The sequence below is a fragment of the Hemicordylus capensis genome, chromosome 3, assembly GCF_027244095.1.
Source record: "Hemicordylus capensis ecotype Gifberg chromosome 3, rHemCap1.1.pri, whole genome shotgun sequence".
Lineage (NCBI taxonomy): Eukaryota > Metazoa > Chordata > Lepidosauria > Squamata > Cordylidae > Hemicordylus > Hemicordylus capensis.
Genome location: NC_069659.1, coordinates 193,924,513 through 193,938,838, shown reverse-complemented (window position 1 = coordinate 193,938,838; position 14,326 = coordinate 193,924,513).

Genomic DNA, 14,326 nt, shown 5'->3' with positions numbered 1-14,326 from the left:
GAAATACAGTAGAAAACCCCTGTCTTAAGTTATTCGACATACAAATGTCACCAGAAAGAAGGTCAAAATGCTCTGTGTGGTGTTTAACAGCTGATTGATTTAGCAACATTGTAATGAAGTCTATGTGCCCTGCTTTGCAGAGTTCCTTATTTTCATCTTAAGCAAATGATAAGCTTGTTCTTATTTGTTTTATACTTTATTCTTTGTCTCCTTTTATACACTGAACATATATACCTATCCTGAGCTCACGGGGCTACATGACCAAGAAGTTATTTACTGAGAGCAGGGTAATAAACTGTAATGAATTAAAGCCTTTGTCTCAGAGCTAGCTCACGTGAGGGAAAGTCATCCCTGCTGAGCTGCCTGGGTGGGCTTCTCATAAAACCTTTCTATATTTCAGGTAGATTTAAAATACTGCCACCAAGCATCCTAAAGTTTGCAGAGAACCAGACCAGTGGATTGGGTGTTTTAATCCAAGGTCCTTCTGTAACTGGGTATTGGGCAAATACAAAAAACCCCAACCAAAAACCTTCCATGTGTTTCATTCCATGGGATGAAAAAACTGATAGCTGCTGAGTGCTTGACATTTTTGCACCAGATAAATCCCCTTTCTGCCCTCCCTTTTTCTTGAGCTAAAAACCAACTCTGAGAGGCTTGTGAAAAGAAAAGAACAAAAAACCCCCAGTTTTATTCAATTACTAAAGACTGCTTCCATCTGAGGCTTTTAGGTTTTAAATACACTCAAAAATACTTCGTAGGTTACAAAAACAGGTTGTCTTAGGCTGCAGTTTCAGGTTGCATTTAGGCATGCTTAAAGGTTTACAGGGTCTTTTGCAATGCCCTAGGTGGATTGAGTGTAGGCTAGTGTATCTTATTTTAATTACGTTGCAGGTAAACAATAATAGAACAGTATCAGGAATACGCAAAGCACACACACACAGAAATATAAGTTTCTAACACAAAATCTGACAAACAAACTGCTCTCTATGCTGAATCTCCTTTTCCTTGAAAAGTCACCCAACACCTGATGAGAATCAAGGTTCCTGCAATGCTGTCTCAAGGATCTGCAGTTATTCCATGTGAGAAATCTCCATGCTGGCTTTGACCACGAGGGAGCAAAAACTCCATGCCCCTCACTAAGCCTTACTGCACATTTATATTCTGCCTTTCCACTGTACATTAAAAATCATTTTCTAGGCCAGAGTTGAATCCAGTAAGTAAGGGAAGGAGGGAAGGAGGGAAGGAGGGAAGGAAGGAAGGAAGGAAGGAAGGAAGGAAGGAAGGGTGATTTGATCCTTCACCAGCCTCTGTCTACTTCAACAGAGTGGACAGAAGAGCAGCATCCAACACCAAAGACGTTGCACTTCTAATTTATATCCGGTCCATGATACACCTGGGGCAGCCTGCCTGGATCCTCTCCCCATGTCATACTCACAAAAGCCCTGCAAAGTAGGCTGGTTTCAAGATCGTGTTCCAAGAGAACTCCAAGCTTATATGCCTCACCTCAGGGCAGATGCTTTCTCCGTTAACCTCTTCTCCACTCAGAGGATGGCAGTGCAGTGTGTACAGACCCCAGAAAGACATAATTCAAAGAGGATAGGTTTGCTCCTACCTCTGCTAGTTTCTAGTGCCCAGAACCTGGAACAGAGGACTGATTAGAACTGGATTAACTGGTTGCTGCTTCTGCTTCCTCGAGATTAGGACTGCTCAGTTTTGCCCCACCCCTGCAGATGTTGGCCTCCAACTCCCTTAATCCCTGGCTATTGCCCACTGTGGCTGGGGATTATGGGAGTTGTAGTCCAAAACACAGCTGGAAGGCCGAAGTTCAGCAGCCCTGCTCTAGATGTGCAGTTGGTTGTGGAATGGGCTGATGGGAGTTGTAGTTCAGCAACATCTGGAGGGTCCCAGGTTGCTTAATACACTTACTACTATGACGACGATGAATATTTATATACCACTTTTCAACAAAGTTTCCAAAGCAGTTTATATAGAAAAATAAAGAATAAATAAATAAGACGGTTCCCTGTCCCCAAAGGGCTCACAATCTAAATAAGAAATATAAGGTAAACACCAATAACAGCTACTGGAGGGGTGCTGTGCTGGGGTTGGATAGGGCCAATTGCTCTCCCTCTGGAGGCTTTACAGACAGGGCTGTTACCCCGAATCTCCTCCGGGAGAGAGAGTGTATATTCACACACCAGCCAAACTTACCTCGAAGTCCCTTCGAGATCCTTGGACCCACCACACACACAGATCGGGCTCTGTCTTCTGAATTCTAGCTTATCTCAATGTATTTCTGGGTTTTTAAAATGCTGGTTTTAAGCGACTTTTTCTGAAAACACCAGAGCAAATAGGAAGAGGCACTGACGTAGAATCATTAGCATAATAAGATGGAAACCCTCTTTAGGAATGCAGATATAGGATTTAGAAATCTCCCTTCCATAACCCCTTCCATTGGCTAGAAGGAAAATGTGGACACATGCCATGTGAACTTGCACCAAAAGGAAACCAAGAGCAGAGGGGAGGGGCTGCTTCCCTCAATGCTGTGAGTGTAAAAAGTGGCTTCACTCAACATTTACTGTGTAGCATGAAGCCACATGTGAATAACTCCCAGATAAATATAAGAGAATCACCACTTTGAAAGGTGCCTCTTTGTTCAATTAGCATATTGATCATCAGCTGTCTTTGCCATAAAACAAACTCCCAAGGGCAAGAACTTCCATTTAACGTTTGTACACCGCTCCAAACCTCCCTCCCTGGGCGTTTCACAAGGGCATCAAACATTTGCATTTGGGGGTGCAAGGACATAGAAAGGTCGTCCCTCTGTTCAGGATGCTCATGTTGTTCTGTCCGATGAGGAACAGGCAGGGCATCTGGGACCAACCCCCCTCGTAACTGAGCAAAGAAGAGGCACCTTCTGAAGGGTGATTCTTCCAGTCCCTCTCCAGCCCAATCACAGCATCACTCTGGAGATGGCTGCTGGTCTCTCCCATGGAAATCCTTTTGGGAGGCCTTTGTGGACAGGCAACCATTTCGTTGGCTTTTCTATAGAAACCCTTGGAGACTTTTTTCTTTTTCTTTTTGCTAAGAAGAGAAGAACAGCCCTGCTGGATCAGACCCAAGGCCCATTCAGTCCAGCACCCCTTTCACACAGTGGCCCATCAGCTGCCCAGGGGAGCCACACAACCAGAAGATGGAGGCTAGCCCCTTCATCCTCTGCAACTGGGATTCAGTTGCTCCTCTGCAACCGGGATCTGGAGGAGGAGGCTATTGGAGGAGGAGGCGGCCTATAGCTGTCAGGATCAGTAGCCACTGATGGACTTGTCCTCCATCAATTTGCCTAAGCCCCACTTCAAGCCATCCAAGCTGGTGGCCACCACCACATCCTGTGGTGGAGATTTCCATCGATTAATGATGCACTGTGTCGAAAGGTCCTTCCTTTCTGGTGGTCATACATTTCCTGACCTTCAGTTTCAGGGGATGACCCCCTGGTTCTAGTGTTGTGAGTGAGGGAGAAGACCTTCTACATATCCACATTCTCCACACCATGCTTAATTTTCTCATGTCTCCCTGTACTTGACTCTTTTCCAAACTAAAGAGCCCCAGATGCTGTAGCCTTGCCTCCTTGGGAAGGTGCCCCAGGCCCCTGATCATCTGTGCTGCCCTCTTTGGCAACTGTACAGAGAACTCCAAATGTGGCCGCACAATAGACCATGGGAGGCTGGTCTTTAAGGGCAAGAGGGGCATTGCCCCCACTTCTTGCCACCACCACCCAGTTCTTCTAAACATACCATCTAGTCTTCTTCCTTGCTCACATCTAGCTTTCTTTGGCCAAATTCAGATGTAATGCAAAACTGGAGTTAAACAGGGCAGAGGTTGGTACTCCAGTACAAATCTATGATCCTGTGGTTTCCGGCTGAAAGCGAGCATGGATTTGCCTCACCTAACTCCACCTTGAGCCTTGGGTTTGCACAGAGATTCGCCGCCAGGACCTGAGGTTTGACCGGCAAAGCATTATGTCAAATCTCGGATGCCGCCAGAACCGGGGTTTCATGCTGATGTGTCCTTCCATTGCTGCCTGCTATGCTCCTGCACGACACAGGGATCCGGTATCATTATGTTTTCAAACCTCTCTCTTGATTTTTCCAAGCTGCTGCTTGGGATCATGAGTGCAAATGGATTCATTTTCAGCTAACTCTATGTGTGTGGCACTCTTGAATTGCCATTGTCACCAAATGGAGAGGAGCAGCTCCTCCTTCAGACTGGGTCCCACAGGCTCTCTTTCTTCCTGCCTCATGTCATTTCTGAGCACGGGGGACAGAGAAACGAAAGGTTTCACACCATGGGAGATTCAATGATTTCTAAAAAGTGTATTGGGACTCAGTTGGAAAACTCTTGGGTTTCCTCTGTCCAAGTCTAACACCACTAAACAGCCTTAACAATGCCTCTGTCTACATCTGCATTTCCCTGCCCCTTTTTTATTTTTAAATCAAAGGCCTTTTTAATTTATCCCTGATCCAAAAGATCAATACAGAAAAATACAAAAGACTGGGGAGGGGGGGGGGCTAACATAATCCTAGGTTGTAATATATATCTATAAAGGACACAAATATAACAACAACAACAACAACAAGAAGCCTAACAAGCCTAACAAGCCTTCATAAAAAAACTATCAAAACAGTTCAATCACATTTTGCAAGGAGGTGATATTGAACAATGGCTAAAAACTGGGAAAACTCATCTCATCATGAAAGACCCAGCAAAAGGTGCAGTTCCAAGTAATTATAGACCGATAACCTGCCTCTCAACCATGTTCAAATTATTAACTGGAATAATAGCAGATGAAGTGATGCAACACTTATTAACTAATAAGCAGCTTCCAGCTGAACAGAAAGGAAATTGCCCAAACACCAGAGGTACAAAAGACCAGATGCTGATTGACAAAATGATTTCAGAAAATTGCAAGAGAAGAAAAACAAATCTAAGTCTTGCATGGATTGACTACAAGAAGGCCTTTGACTCATTGCTTCATACATGGATACTAAAATGTTTAGAAACGACTGGTATCAGCAAAAACATTCAGATATTTGTTTTTAAAAAGCATTCAGATATTTATTTATTTTTTAAAGCAATGAGCATGTGGAGTACAACAACTGTTGTCAGCAAAAACATTCAGATATTTATTTAAAAAGCAATAGGCATGTGGAGTACACGGTTAACAATCAATGACGAGACACTTGGACAGGTTAGCATTAGAAGAGGTATTTTCCAAGGGGACTCACTATCTCTTCTGTTTGTAATCACCATGACTCCACTTTCACAAATACTAAACAAAACAGACCTTGGATACCAAATATCTAAAACATCAAGTAAAATAAACCATCTGCTCTACATGGACAATTTGAAGTTGTATGTAAAGTCCCAATCAGAAATTGAATCACTGCTAAACACTGCCCATATATTCTGTAGCGATATAGCAATGGAGTTTGGACTAGACAAGTGTGCTGCATTAATAATGAACAGAGGAAAAATAACAAGAACAGAAGGAACATAACTGGCCAATGGAAGCAACATCAAGAACGTGAAAGAGAAAGAACATTACAAATACTTGGGCATTCTCCAGCTGATAACATCGCATACACTGAAGTGAAAAGAAAAATTGGAAGTGAATACAACAGGAGAATTAGAAAAATTCTAAAGTCCAAACTCAATGGCGGGAACACCATGCAAGCCATAAACACCTGGGCTATACCTATTATCAGATACACTGCAGGGATAATAGACTGGACCTAGGCAGAGCTAGAGGTGCTAGATCGTAAGACCAGGAAAATCATGAACACGAATCATGCTCTACAGCCCCGCAGTGATGTAGATAAGTTATACCTCCCTCGCAGCTCAGGTGGAAGAGGAATGCTGCAAGTCCATCAAACAGTAGAGGAGGAGAAAATATAAAGGACAATGAAGAAGATGCACTTAAAATGGTCAATAAGAAGAAACTATTCAACACCAATGAAACAAAGCAGGCCTACAAGAAAGAACAAGTCAAGAACCGAGCAGAAAAATGGAAAAATAAGCCCCTGGATGGTCAATATTTGCACAATATAACCAGAAAATCAAATAACACCAAGACCTGGCAGTGGCTTAAGAATGGCAACTTGAAGAAATAAACAGAGGGTTTAATACTGGTTGCACAAGAACAGGCACTAAGAACAAATGCAATAAGAGCAAAAGTCAAAAACTCAACAACAAACAACAAGTGCTGCCTTTGTAAAGAAGCAGATGAAACAGTGGACCACCTAATCAGGTGTTGTAAAAAGATCACACAGACTGACTACAAACAAAGGCATGGCAAGGTAGCAGGGATGATACACTGGAACATCTGCAAAAAATACAAGCTACCTTTAGCCAAAGATTGGCGGGACCATAAAATTGAAAAAGTGGTAGAAAATGAAGATGTAAAAATATTATGGGACTTCCGACTACAAACAGACAAACATCTGCCACACAATACACCAGATATAACTGTAGTCGAGAAGAAAGAAAAACAAGTCAAAATAATTGACATAGCAATACCAGGGGATAGCAGAATAGAAGAAAAAGAAATAGAAAAAATCACCAAATACAAAGATCTACAAATTGCAATTGAAAGGCTATGGCAGAAGAAGACCAAAATAATCCCAGTAGTAATTGACGCCCTAGGTGCAGTTCCAAAAGACCTTGAAGAGCACCTCAACACCATAGGGGCCACAGAAATCACCGCCAGCCAATTACAAAAAACAACTTTACTGGGAACAGCCTATATTTTGCGATGATATCTATTATAATAACAACAACAATATTGATAATAAAATTCAGCCATCTCAGGTCCTTGGGAAGGACTCGATGTCTGGATAAAACAAACCAGTCAATAACACCTGTCTGACTGTGTAAACAAGAAATAATAATAACTAGCTGACCGGGCACATAGCGTCTGTGCCCCTAGTTCAACTTTCCCCCCCTCTTCAGCCCCTTCTCCCTGACTCTGTCTTCCCCGCGGTTTCTCCTGCCTCCTGCTGGTTTCTCCATCCCCTCCGGCCACCACCTCCACTTCCTGGCAGCCCTGCTGCCTCCTGACCCAGGCGGGTGTGCTGCTGTGGCCGCCTCACTGCAGCTGTGGCTGTAGCCGTGGCCTGCTCGCTGCCGCCGCCGCCATTTCCACTGGCAGCAGCTCAACGGCCTCCTGCCGCACGAGAGCTCCCGCCACCCAGCCAATCCGCTGGGTACTGGGACGCATCTCCTGGGCATGTTTTAATTATAAAGATATTGAGTCATTACTCAATACGGTTAGAATTTATAGCCGTGATATCGCAATGCAGTTTGGACTAGACAAATGTGCTATACTGTCAATAAATCGAGGAAAAATGGCAACTAGTGAAGGAACTGAGATGCCAAACGGAAACAACATAAAGAGTCTGTCACCTGAGGAAAGTTATAATTATTTGGGCATTCTCCAAATTGACAAGATCAAGCATGCTGAAGTAAAGACCAAAGTTAGTAAGGAATATATCAGGCAAGTAAAGACATTGAAGTCCAAACTTAATGGTGGTAACACTACCAAAGCAATCAACATATGGTCAATTCCTGTAATCCGATATACAGCAGGTATTGTTGATGGGACACAAGCTGAACTGGTTGCACTGGATAGGAAAACCAGGAGAATAATCACCGTTAATCATGCCCTGCACCCAAGAAGTGATGTTGATAGGCTGTATCTGCCAAGAAATTAAGGTGGACATGGAATGTTGCAAGTCAGACAGTCTGTTGAAGAAGAAAAGCAAGCATTGGCGGAATACATCAATGAAAGCCAAGAAGAAATGCTCCAGGAAGTGAGTAAGACAGGAGTGTTGAAAATAAAGGGATCAAAGGATGAATACAAAAAGCAGCAGATGAGGAATCAATGAGAAAAATGGCACAACAAACCATTGCACGGTCAGTTCTTTAATGACATACAATTGGAAGTCAACAATAGTAAAACATGGCAGCAGTTAAAGAAGGGGACACTGAAGAAAGAAATGTAAGGTCTCATTTTTGCAGCCCAGGAACAATCACTACAAACAAATGTTATAAAAGCAAAGATTGATAAGACCCAGAAAGACAGTAAGTGTCGGTTATGCAAGGAAGCGGATGAGACGGTTGAGCACCTTGTATGTTGCAAGAAAATTGCGCAGACTGATTATAAGGAAAATCACAATAAAGTTGTTGCAATGATCCACTGGAACATTTGCAAGAATTACAAATTGCTAGCAAGCAAGAATTGGTGGAATCATCCGATTGAGAAGGTCACCAAAAATGAAGAGGCAAAAGTCCTTTGGGATTTTCGAATACAAACTGATAGGCATTTAGGACACAATACGCCTGATCTGATAGTCATCGAGAAGAACCAGGCTCTGATAATTGATATAGTGATCCCAAGGGATAGACGAGGCGATGAAAAACAATTGGAGAAAATAACCATATCCAAGGACCTTCAGATTGAAATTGAGCGGCTCTGGAAAAAGAAAACAATAGTGGTGCCGATAGTTGTGGGTGCCCTTGGTGAAGTACCAAAAGAACTTGAACACTATCTTGACACCTTGGGCATCAATAAAATTACAACATGTCAATGACAGAAGGCCACACTACTCGGGAGAGCACAAATACTTCGACAATATTTTTAATTTTTCTTTAGTTGATTTTTTGGGCCTTGGAAAAGGCCTGATAATTAAAGTGCCAAATTGGGATGTGCGAACCGGTTTGAATTCGAACCGGTTCAAAATCGAACCAGGGTGGTTCGAAGGCTAGAATTCGAACCGAACCAGCCATCAGGTTCGAGCTGCAGGTTCGAATTCGAACTGAACCAGGGGGGTGGTTCTATTCGAACCGGTTTGAACTGGTTTGAACCAGTTTGGACATCCAAAATTTGGTAGGGTGGTAGTGGCACCCAGGGGTACCTGCCAACCAAACACCAAAGCAATCGGACACTTGTACAATTTTTTATGAATTTTTGAAAAATATTTTTATTTTTTCTCATAGGATATAATGGGACTCAAAACAGCCCATTATTCGTTATTGTGGAGCACCCATGGGTGCCAACAACCACCCAAACCCTGAAGCAATCGGACACTCCTGCGATTTTTTATGAATATTTGAAATATTTTTAATTATTTTTCTCATAGGGTATAATGGGACCAGAACCAGCCCATATCCCCTATTGTGGAGCACCTAGGGGCACAAAAGCGGGTTGGGTTGTAGAAACCCAAGGGTGCCTACTACCCACAAAACCCCAAGGCAATCGGACACTCCTCTGATTATTGGTGAATTTTTAAAGTATTTTTGAATTCCTCATAGAGAATAATCAGGATTGCAGCAAATGTATAGCTTCACGTCGGGGAGAAAGGGGTGTCCTAGAGTGGAGTGTGGTGGGTGGTAGTTCCTAGGGTGGGCAAGGAAGCTATCAGAATTATTTGAAAGGAATTGCGCAAAGGGCTGATTTTTAAGTGATTTTTGAAGTTTATGCGTCTTTAAGGTTTTTCTCCATAAAGAAGCATGGAGGTGTCAGCAAATGTATAGCTTCACATCGGGGGCAAAGGGGTGGCCTAGAGCATAGTCTGGTGGGTGGTATTTCCCAAAGGGGGCCAGGAAGCTATCAGAATTATTTGAAAGGAATTGGGCAAAGGGCTGATTTTTAAGTGATTTTTGAAGTTTATGTGTCTTTAAGGTTAGCAGATGAGAGTGGATTCATGGTTTGTCATTGAAAATCTTATATGCTACCAAAGAATCTACACTCAGAACACTTCAGAAACAACAAAAACCAGTACCCCATGGGTTAGCAACCCATAGAGGTGATTGGCACCCTCACTCTGGGCCACCCCAGCACCCCCCAAGTGCAGTTATGGGGCTGCTGAAACCTCCATTCTTCCCTATGGAGAAAAACCTTAAAGCCACTTGCGGGTTGCTGGGGTGGCCCAGAGTGAGTGGTGGTCTAGTGCAAAGAGGGTGCCAACCAGCCCCATGAGTTGCTACACTCAGAACACTTCAGAAACAACAAAACCCAGTACCCCATGGGTTAGCAACCCATGGGGCTGGTTGGCACCCTCTTTACACTAGACCACCACTCACTCTGGGCTACCCCAGCAACCCGCAAGTGGCTTTAAGGTTTTTCTCCATAGGGAAGAATGGAGGTTTCAGCAGGGGTGGCCCAGAGTGAGGGTGCCAACCACCTCTACGGGTTGCTAACAAATAATGTTTGTTTGTTTATTGATGATGGCGATGATGGTGTTCTGAGTGTAGATTCTTTGGTAGCATATAAGATTTTCAATGACAAACCATGAATCCACTCTCATCTGCTAACCTTAAAGACACATAAACTTCAAAAATCACTTAAAAATCAGCCCTTTGCCCAATTCCTTTCAAATAATTCTGATAGCTTCCTTGCCCACCCTAGGAACTACCACCCACCACACTCCGCTCTAGGACACCCCTTTCTCCCCGACGTGAAGCTATACATTTGCTGCAATCCTGATTATTCTCTATGAGGAATTCAAAAATACTTTAAAAATTCACCAATAATCAGAGGAGTGTCCGATTGCCTTGGGGTTTTGTGGGTGGTAGCCACCCCTGGTTGTCTACCACCCACCCCACTTTTGTGCCCCTAGGTGCTCCACAATAGGGGATATGGGCTGGTTCTGGTCCCATTATACCCTATGAGAAAAATAATTAAAAATATTTCAAATATTCATAAAAAATCTTAGGGGTGTCCAATTGCTTTGGTGTTGGCATGGTTGTTGGCACTCATGGGTGCTCCACAATAACAAATAATGGGCTGTTTCGAGTCCCACTATACCCTTGAGAAAAAAATAAAAATATTTTTCAAAAATTCATAAAAAATTGTACAAGTGTCCGATTGCTTTGGGGTTTGGTTGGCAGGTACCCCTGGGTGCCAGCTACCATCCTACCAATTTTTGGATGTCCAAACTGGTTTGAACAGGTTTGAAACAGTTCGAATTCAAACCAAATCAGGCAAACCAGTTTTGTGCACATCTCTAGTGCCAAATCCAGTTAATAACATCTGGCAGACTGTGTGTAAATAGCATCATCGCCATCATCAATAAACAAACAAACATTATTTGTTAGTCATCCCATAACAATTTGTTCTCTGTGTTGCTCACAACAGAAGATTAAAACATACAATAAAAACACATAACACATTAAACCATAACAGACCCCCCAAAAGTGAAAAGAAAATGCAAATCAGCTTTAAAACTCATTTTAAAATTAAAGCCGTGCCCGCTTCTGGTGGGAATGTTTTTTATGAAGCATCAGGACAGGTGACATGCTACTCTGGATGGCGAAGGTAGAACCACCTGTATATTGAGTCCTCTATGGAAGAGACACTGCTCTAGGAAGGAGGGCCTTGTATTTTTAACACGGTAAAGGAGGACTCCTCCTTGGGTCCTTTGGAGTTGACAGCAGCAAAGAAGGAGTTCAAAGAAGGGTCTCCCAGGAGGGATTTGGGATGGTGCCCCTCAAGCAATAATGGGCAAGGTGGAGGCCTCTCAGGTAAGGGGGATGTGGCCGGGAAGGGAGAGACCCCAGGAAGAACCACAGGTGCCCCAAGGAAGGTGTATTTGTTTGTCTGTCTATTTATTTATTTATTTATTTATTTATTTATTTATTTATTTATTTATTTATTTCCTCCTCTTCCTCCAAGTTGGCCACAGTGGTGTACATGGTTATGTCTCTGCTCACAATAACGCTATGAGGTTGGTTAGGCTGAGAGAGAAGTCAGAGTGGCTTCTCTCCCAGAGTCACCTAGTGAGAGTTATGGCTGAAAGGGGATCTGAACTCGGATCTCTCTGGTCTTAGTGCAACACTCTAACCACTACACCACACTGGCTCTAGACCCAGAGGACCAGGGACTGTTGAGTTGGCAGTTAGCTGATGATGCGCCCCCCTTTGTGATGTCACCTGTCGCTATGGTGTCCTGTGGAAGGAATCATCGCTGGTTCCCTTGAATGAATGTGAGAATGGAAGAGAGCAGGTGTCTGAGAGAGAGGCTGAGAGAGCGAAAGTCCTTTAGAGCAAGATTGAGCGAAATTTTGAGAGTGATTGAGAGAAAGAGAGAGAGAGACTGAGTAAAGGGTAGAGGGAGAGTATCGGAGTGATTTGAAGCGGGGATTTGTTTGGGATAGGGAGGGGGAGGCGGCTGGGGTTGGGGTTAGTTTTAGTTTCTAGTAGTTTTCAGTTTTTTGCTTTTCTAGTTGAGTTATAAATCTAACTCAACTAGAAATCTAACTCAACTAGGTCAGGGTTGGGTTTCATAGTATTCATTGGAGATGGAAGGGTTGTGAGGGGGTGGGGGTTAGTCTTGGTTTAGTTCGAGGAGTTTTGGTTTTTGCTGTTCTGTTTGAGTTAGATTTAGTTAGGTCAGGGTTGGGTTTCATAGTATTCATTGGAGAGGGAAGGGTGGGGAGGGGTGGGGACTAGTCTTGGTTTAGTTCGGGGAGTTTTGTTTTTTGCTGTTCTGTTTGAGTTAAATTTAGTTAGGTTCAGTGTTAGTGTTAGGTTAGGCTGAAATTCTTCATCGGAGAAGAACAACCATCCTGCTGATTATGTAAGTCTTGCTTTAATTCTTCCTTTCCATTTCATTTCCAAACCACCTAATAATACCCTTGCTTACTGGGCAGAGGCACCTTTTTAACGTGATTCTCTTTATTTAGCAGGGGGAGAGGAACTGGCCCTATCCTCCCCCAGCACTGTATTTCCAGTGGCTGTTGCTGGTGGCTATCTTATGTTTCATTTTTGAGTGTGAGCCCTTTGGGGACAGGGAGCCATCTTATTTATTTATTTATTTCTTGATGTAAACCGCTAGGGAATGATTGATGAAAAGCAGTATATAAATATTTTGTTGTTGTTGTTGTTGTATCAAGGCAGTGTGCACAAGAGTCAATAAAAGCAATCCAACCAATTATTAAAAAATTAAAGATGGTTTAGAAAAACATTGATATAAATGTATATAAATATTTGTTGTTATCTCAAGGCAGTGTGCACAACTGAAAGCAATAATAGCAGTCAATAAAAAGTAATCCAACCAATCATAAAATTTTAAAAATGGTTTAGAAAAATATTCTGTTAATGGAACTGCTATGGGGTGATGGGCAAAACACTCCTAAATGCGTTAGGGCTTGTTTGGCGGGGGAATAAGTGGAGCAGTCCCACATCAGAATAAATTGGTGCAAAGTTCTGAACCCGGGGAAATGAACTGACAGAGAGTAGCTTGAGGTTCACAAATACAATCGATTTATTGAAGGGTTTAGGGCTACAGTGGAAAAAGAGTTGATTAAGGCAATATTATTACTCAAAAACGTCACTGGGGTTAATCAGGTAACTTCCAAAGAGGTTGTTTGAGCTTGGTGTCTGAATTCAATGAACTCCAGGCTGGCTAGAGGAAGAAGGCTTCAGAGAAACAGGTTTTTGGATTGAGGCGATAGGGAGAAGCCCAGAGGGATAGGGAGAAGCCCAGAGGGGCACAGTAGTTAGTATACCACCTCACTCCTTATGGCTCTGATGCAACCAAAGGACCTCTTTCCTCTGGAATGGAGGGGTATTGGGAGGCAGCGGTAGAGAAGCAAATGCCATTGGGGGGTTAAGCAGTAGCAGTAGATTCCAAAGGGGTCTGGTTCCAGTGTAGCCATCTTCTCATAGCAGCGAGGCATGCTTGGCAGATCAGGCCAATGAGGAAGGCCGATCTGCAGGCTGAGAGCGGGAATGGTGCGATGAGCGAGGCATGGCCAGATGTGATGGCGGGTGTCAGGTCAAGCGCTCAAACAGCAGGTAGCTCCAAGGTGTAGAGATCAAAGGAAGCGCACTGGTTGAAGCAACCCAGTTATAGCCCAAAACATGCCTTGGGGCAAAATGCTGGTTCCTTCTCCTTCCTGAGGAGGGGAATTGCTGTTGATCTCAAAAGCATCCAGTGTCTTTGTGGGGTGTGCTAGTACTGTATAAGCACAATGGCGTGAACAGGGCAAGAACAACCTGTATGTAAATGGACTGAATGGATGTGCATGGACTTCTCTGTCAGGGTGGAAGGACCAGTAAACTGATCAGTGCTTTTAATGAGTGCATCTCCTGAGTTCCTATGGCCCATTGAGCTCTTTTGCTGGGGAGGGGAGCAGCGTTCTCGCAGTGCCTTATTTGCTCTCCTGCTGTGATGATTGGCTTAGCTTGTTTGAGGCAACCAAGGAGGGGAGGTAACGGAGTCAGTCTCTGGACAGAGAGACCTTGAAGTTCAGTCGGAAGCTAACTCGGG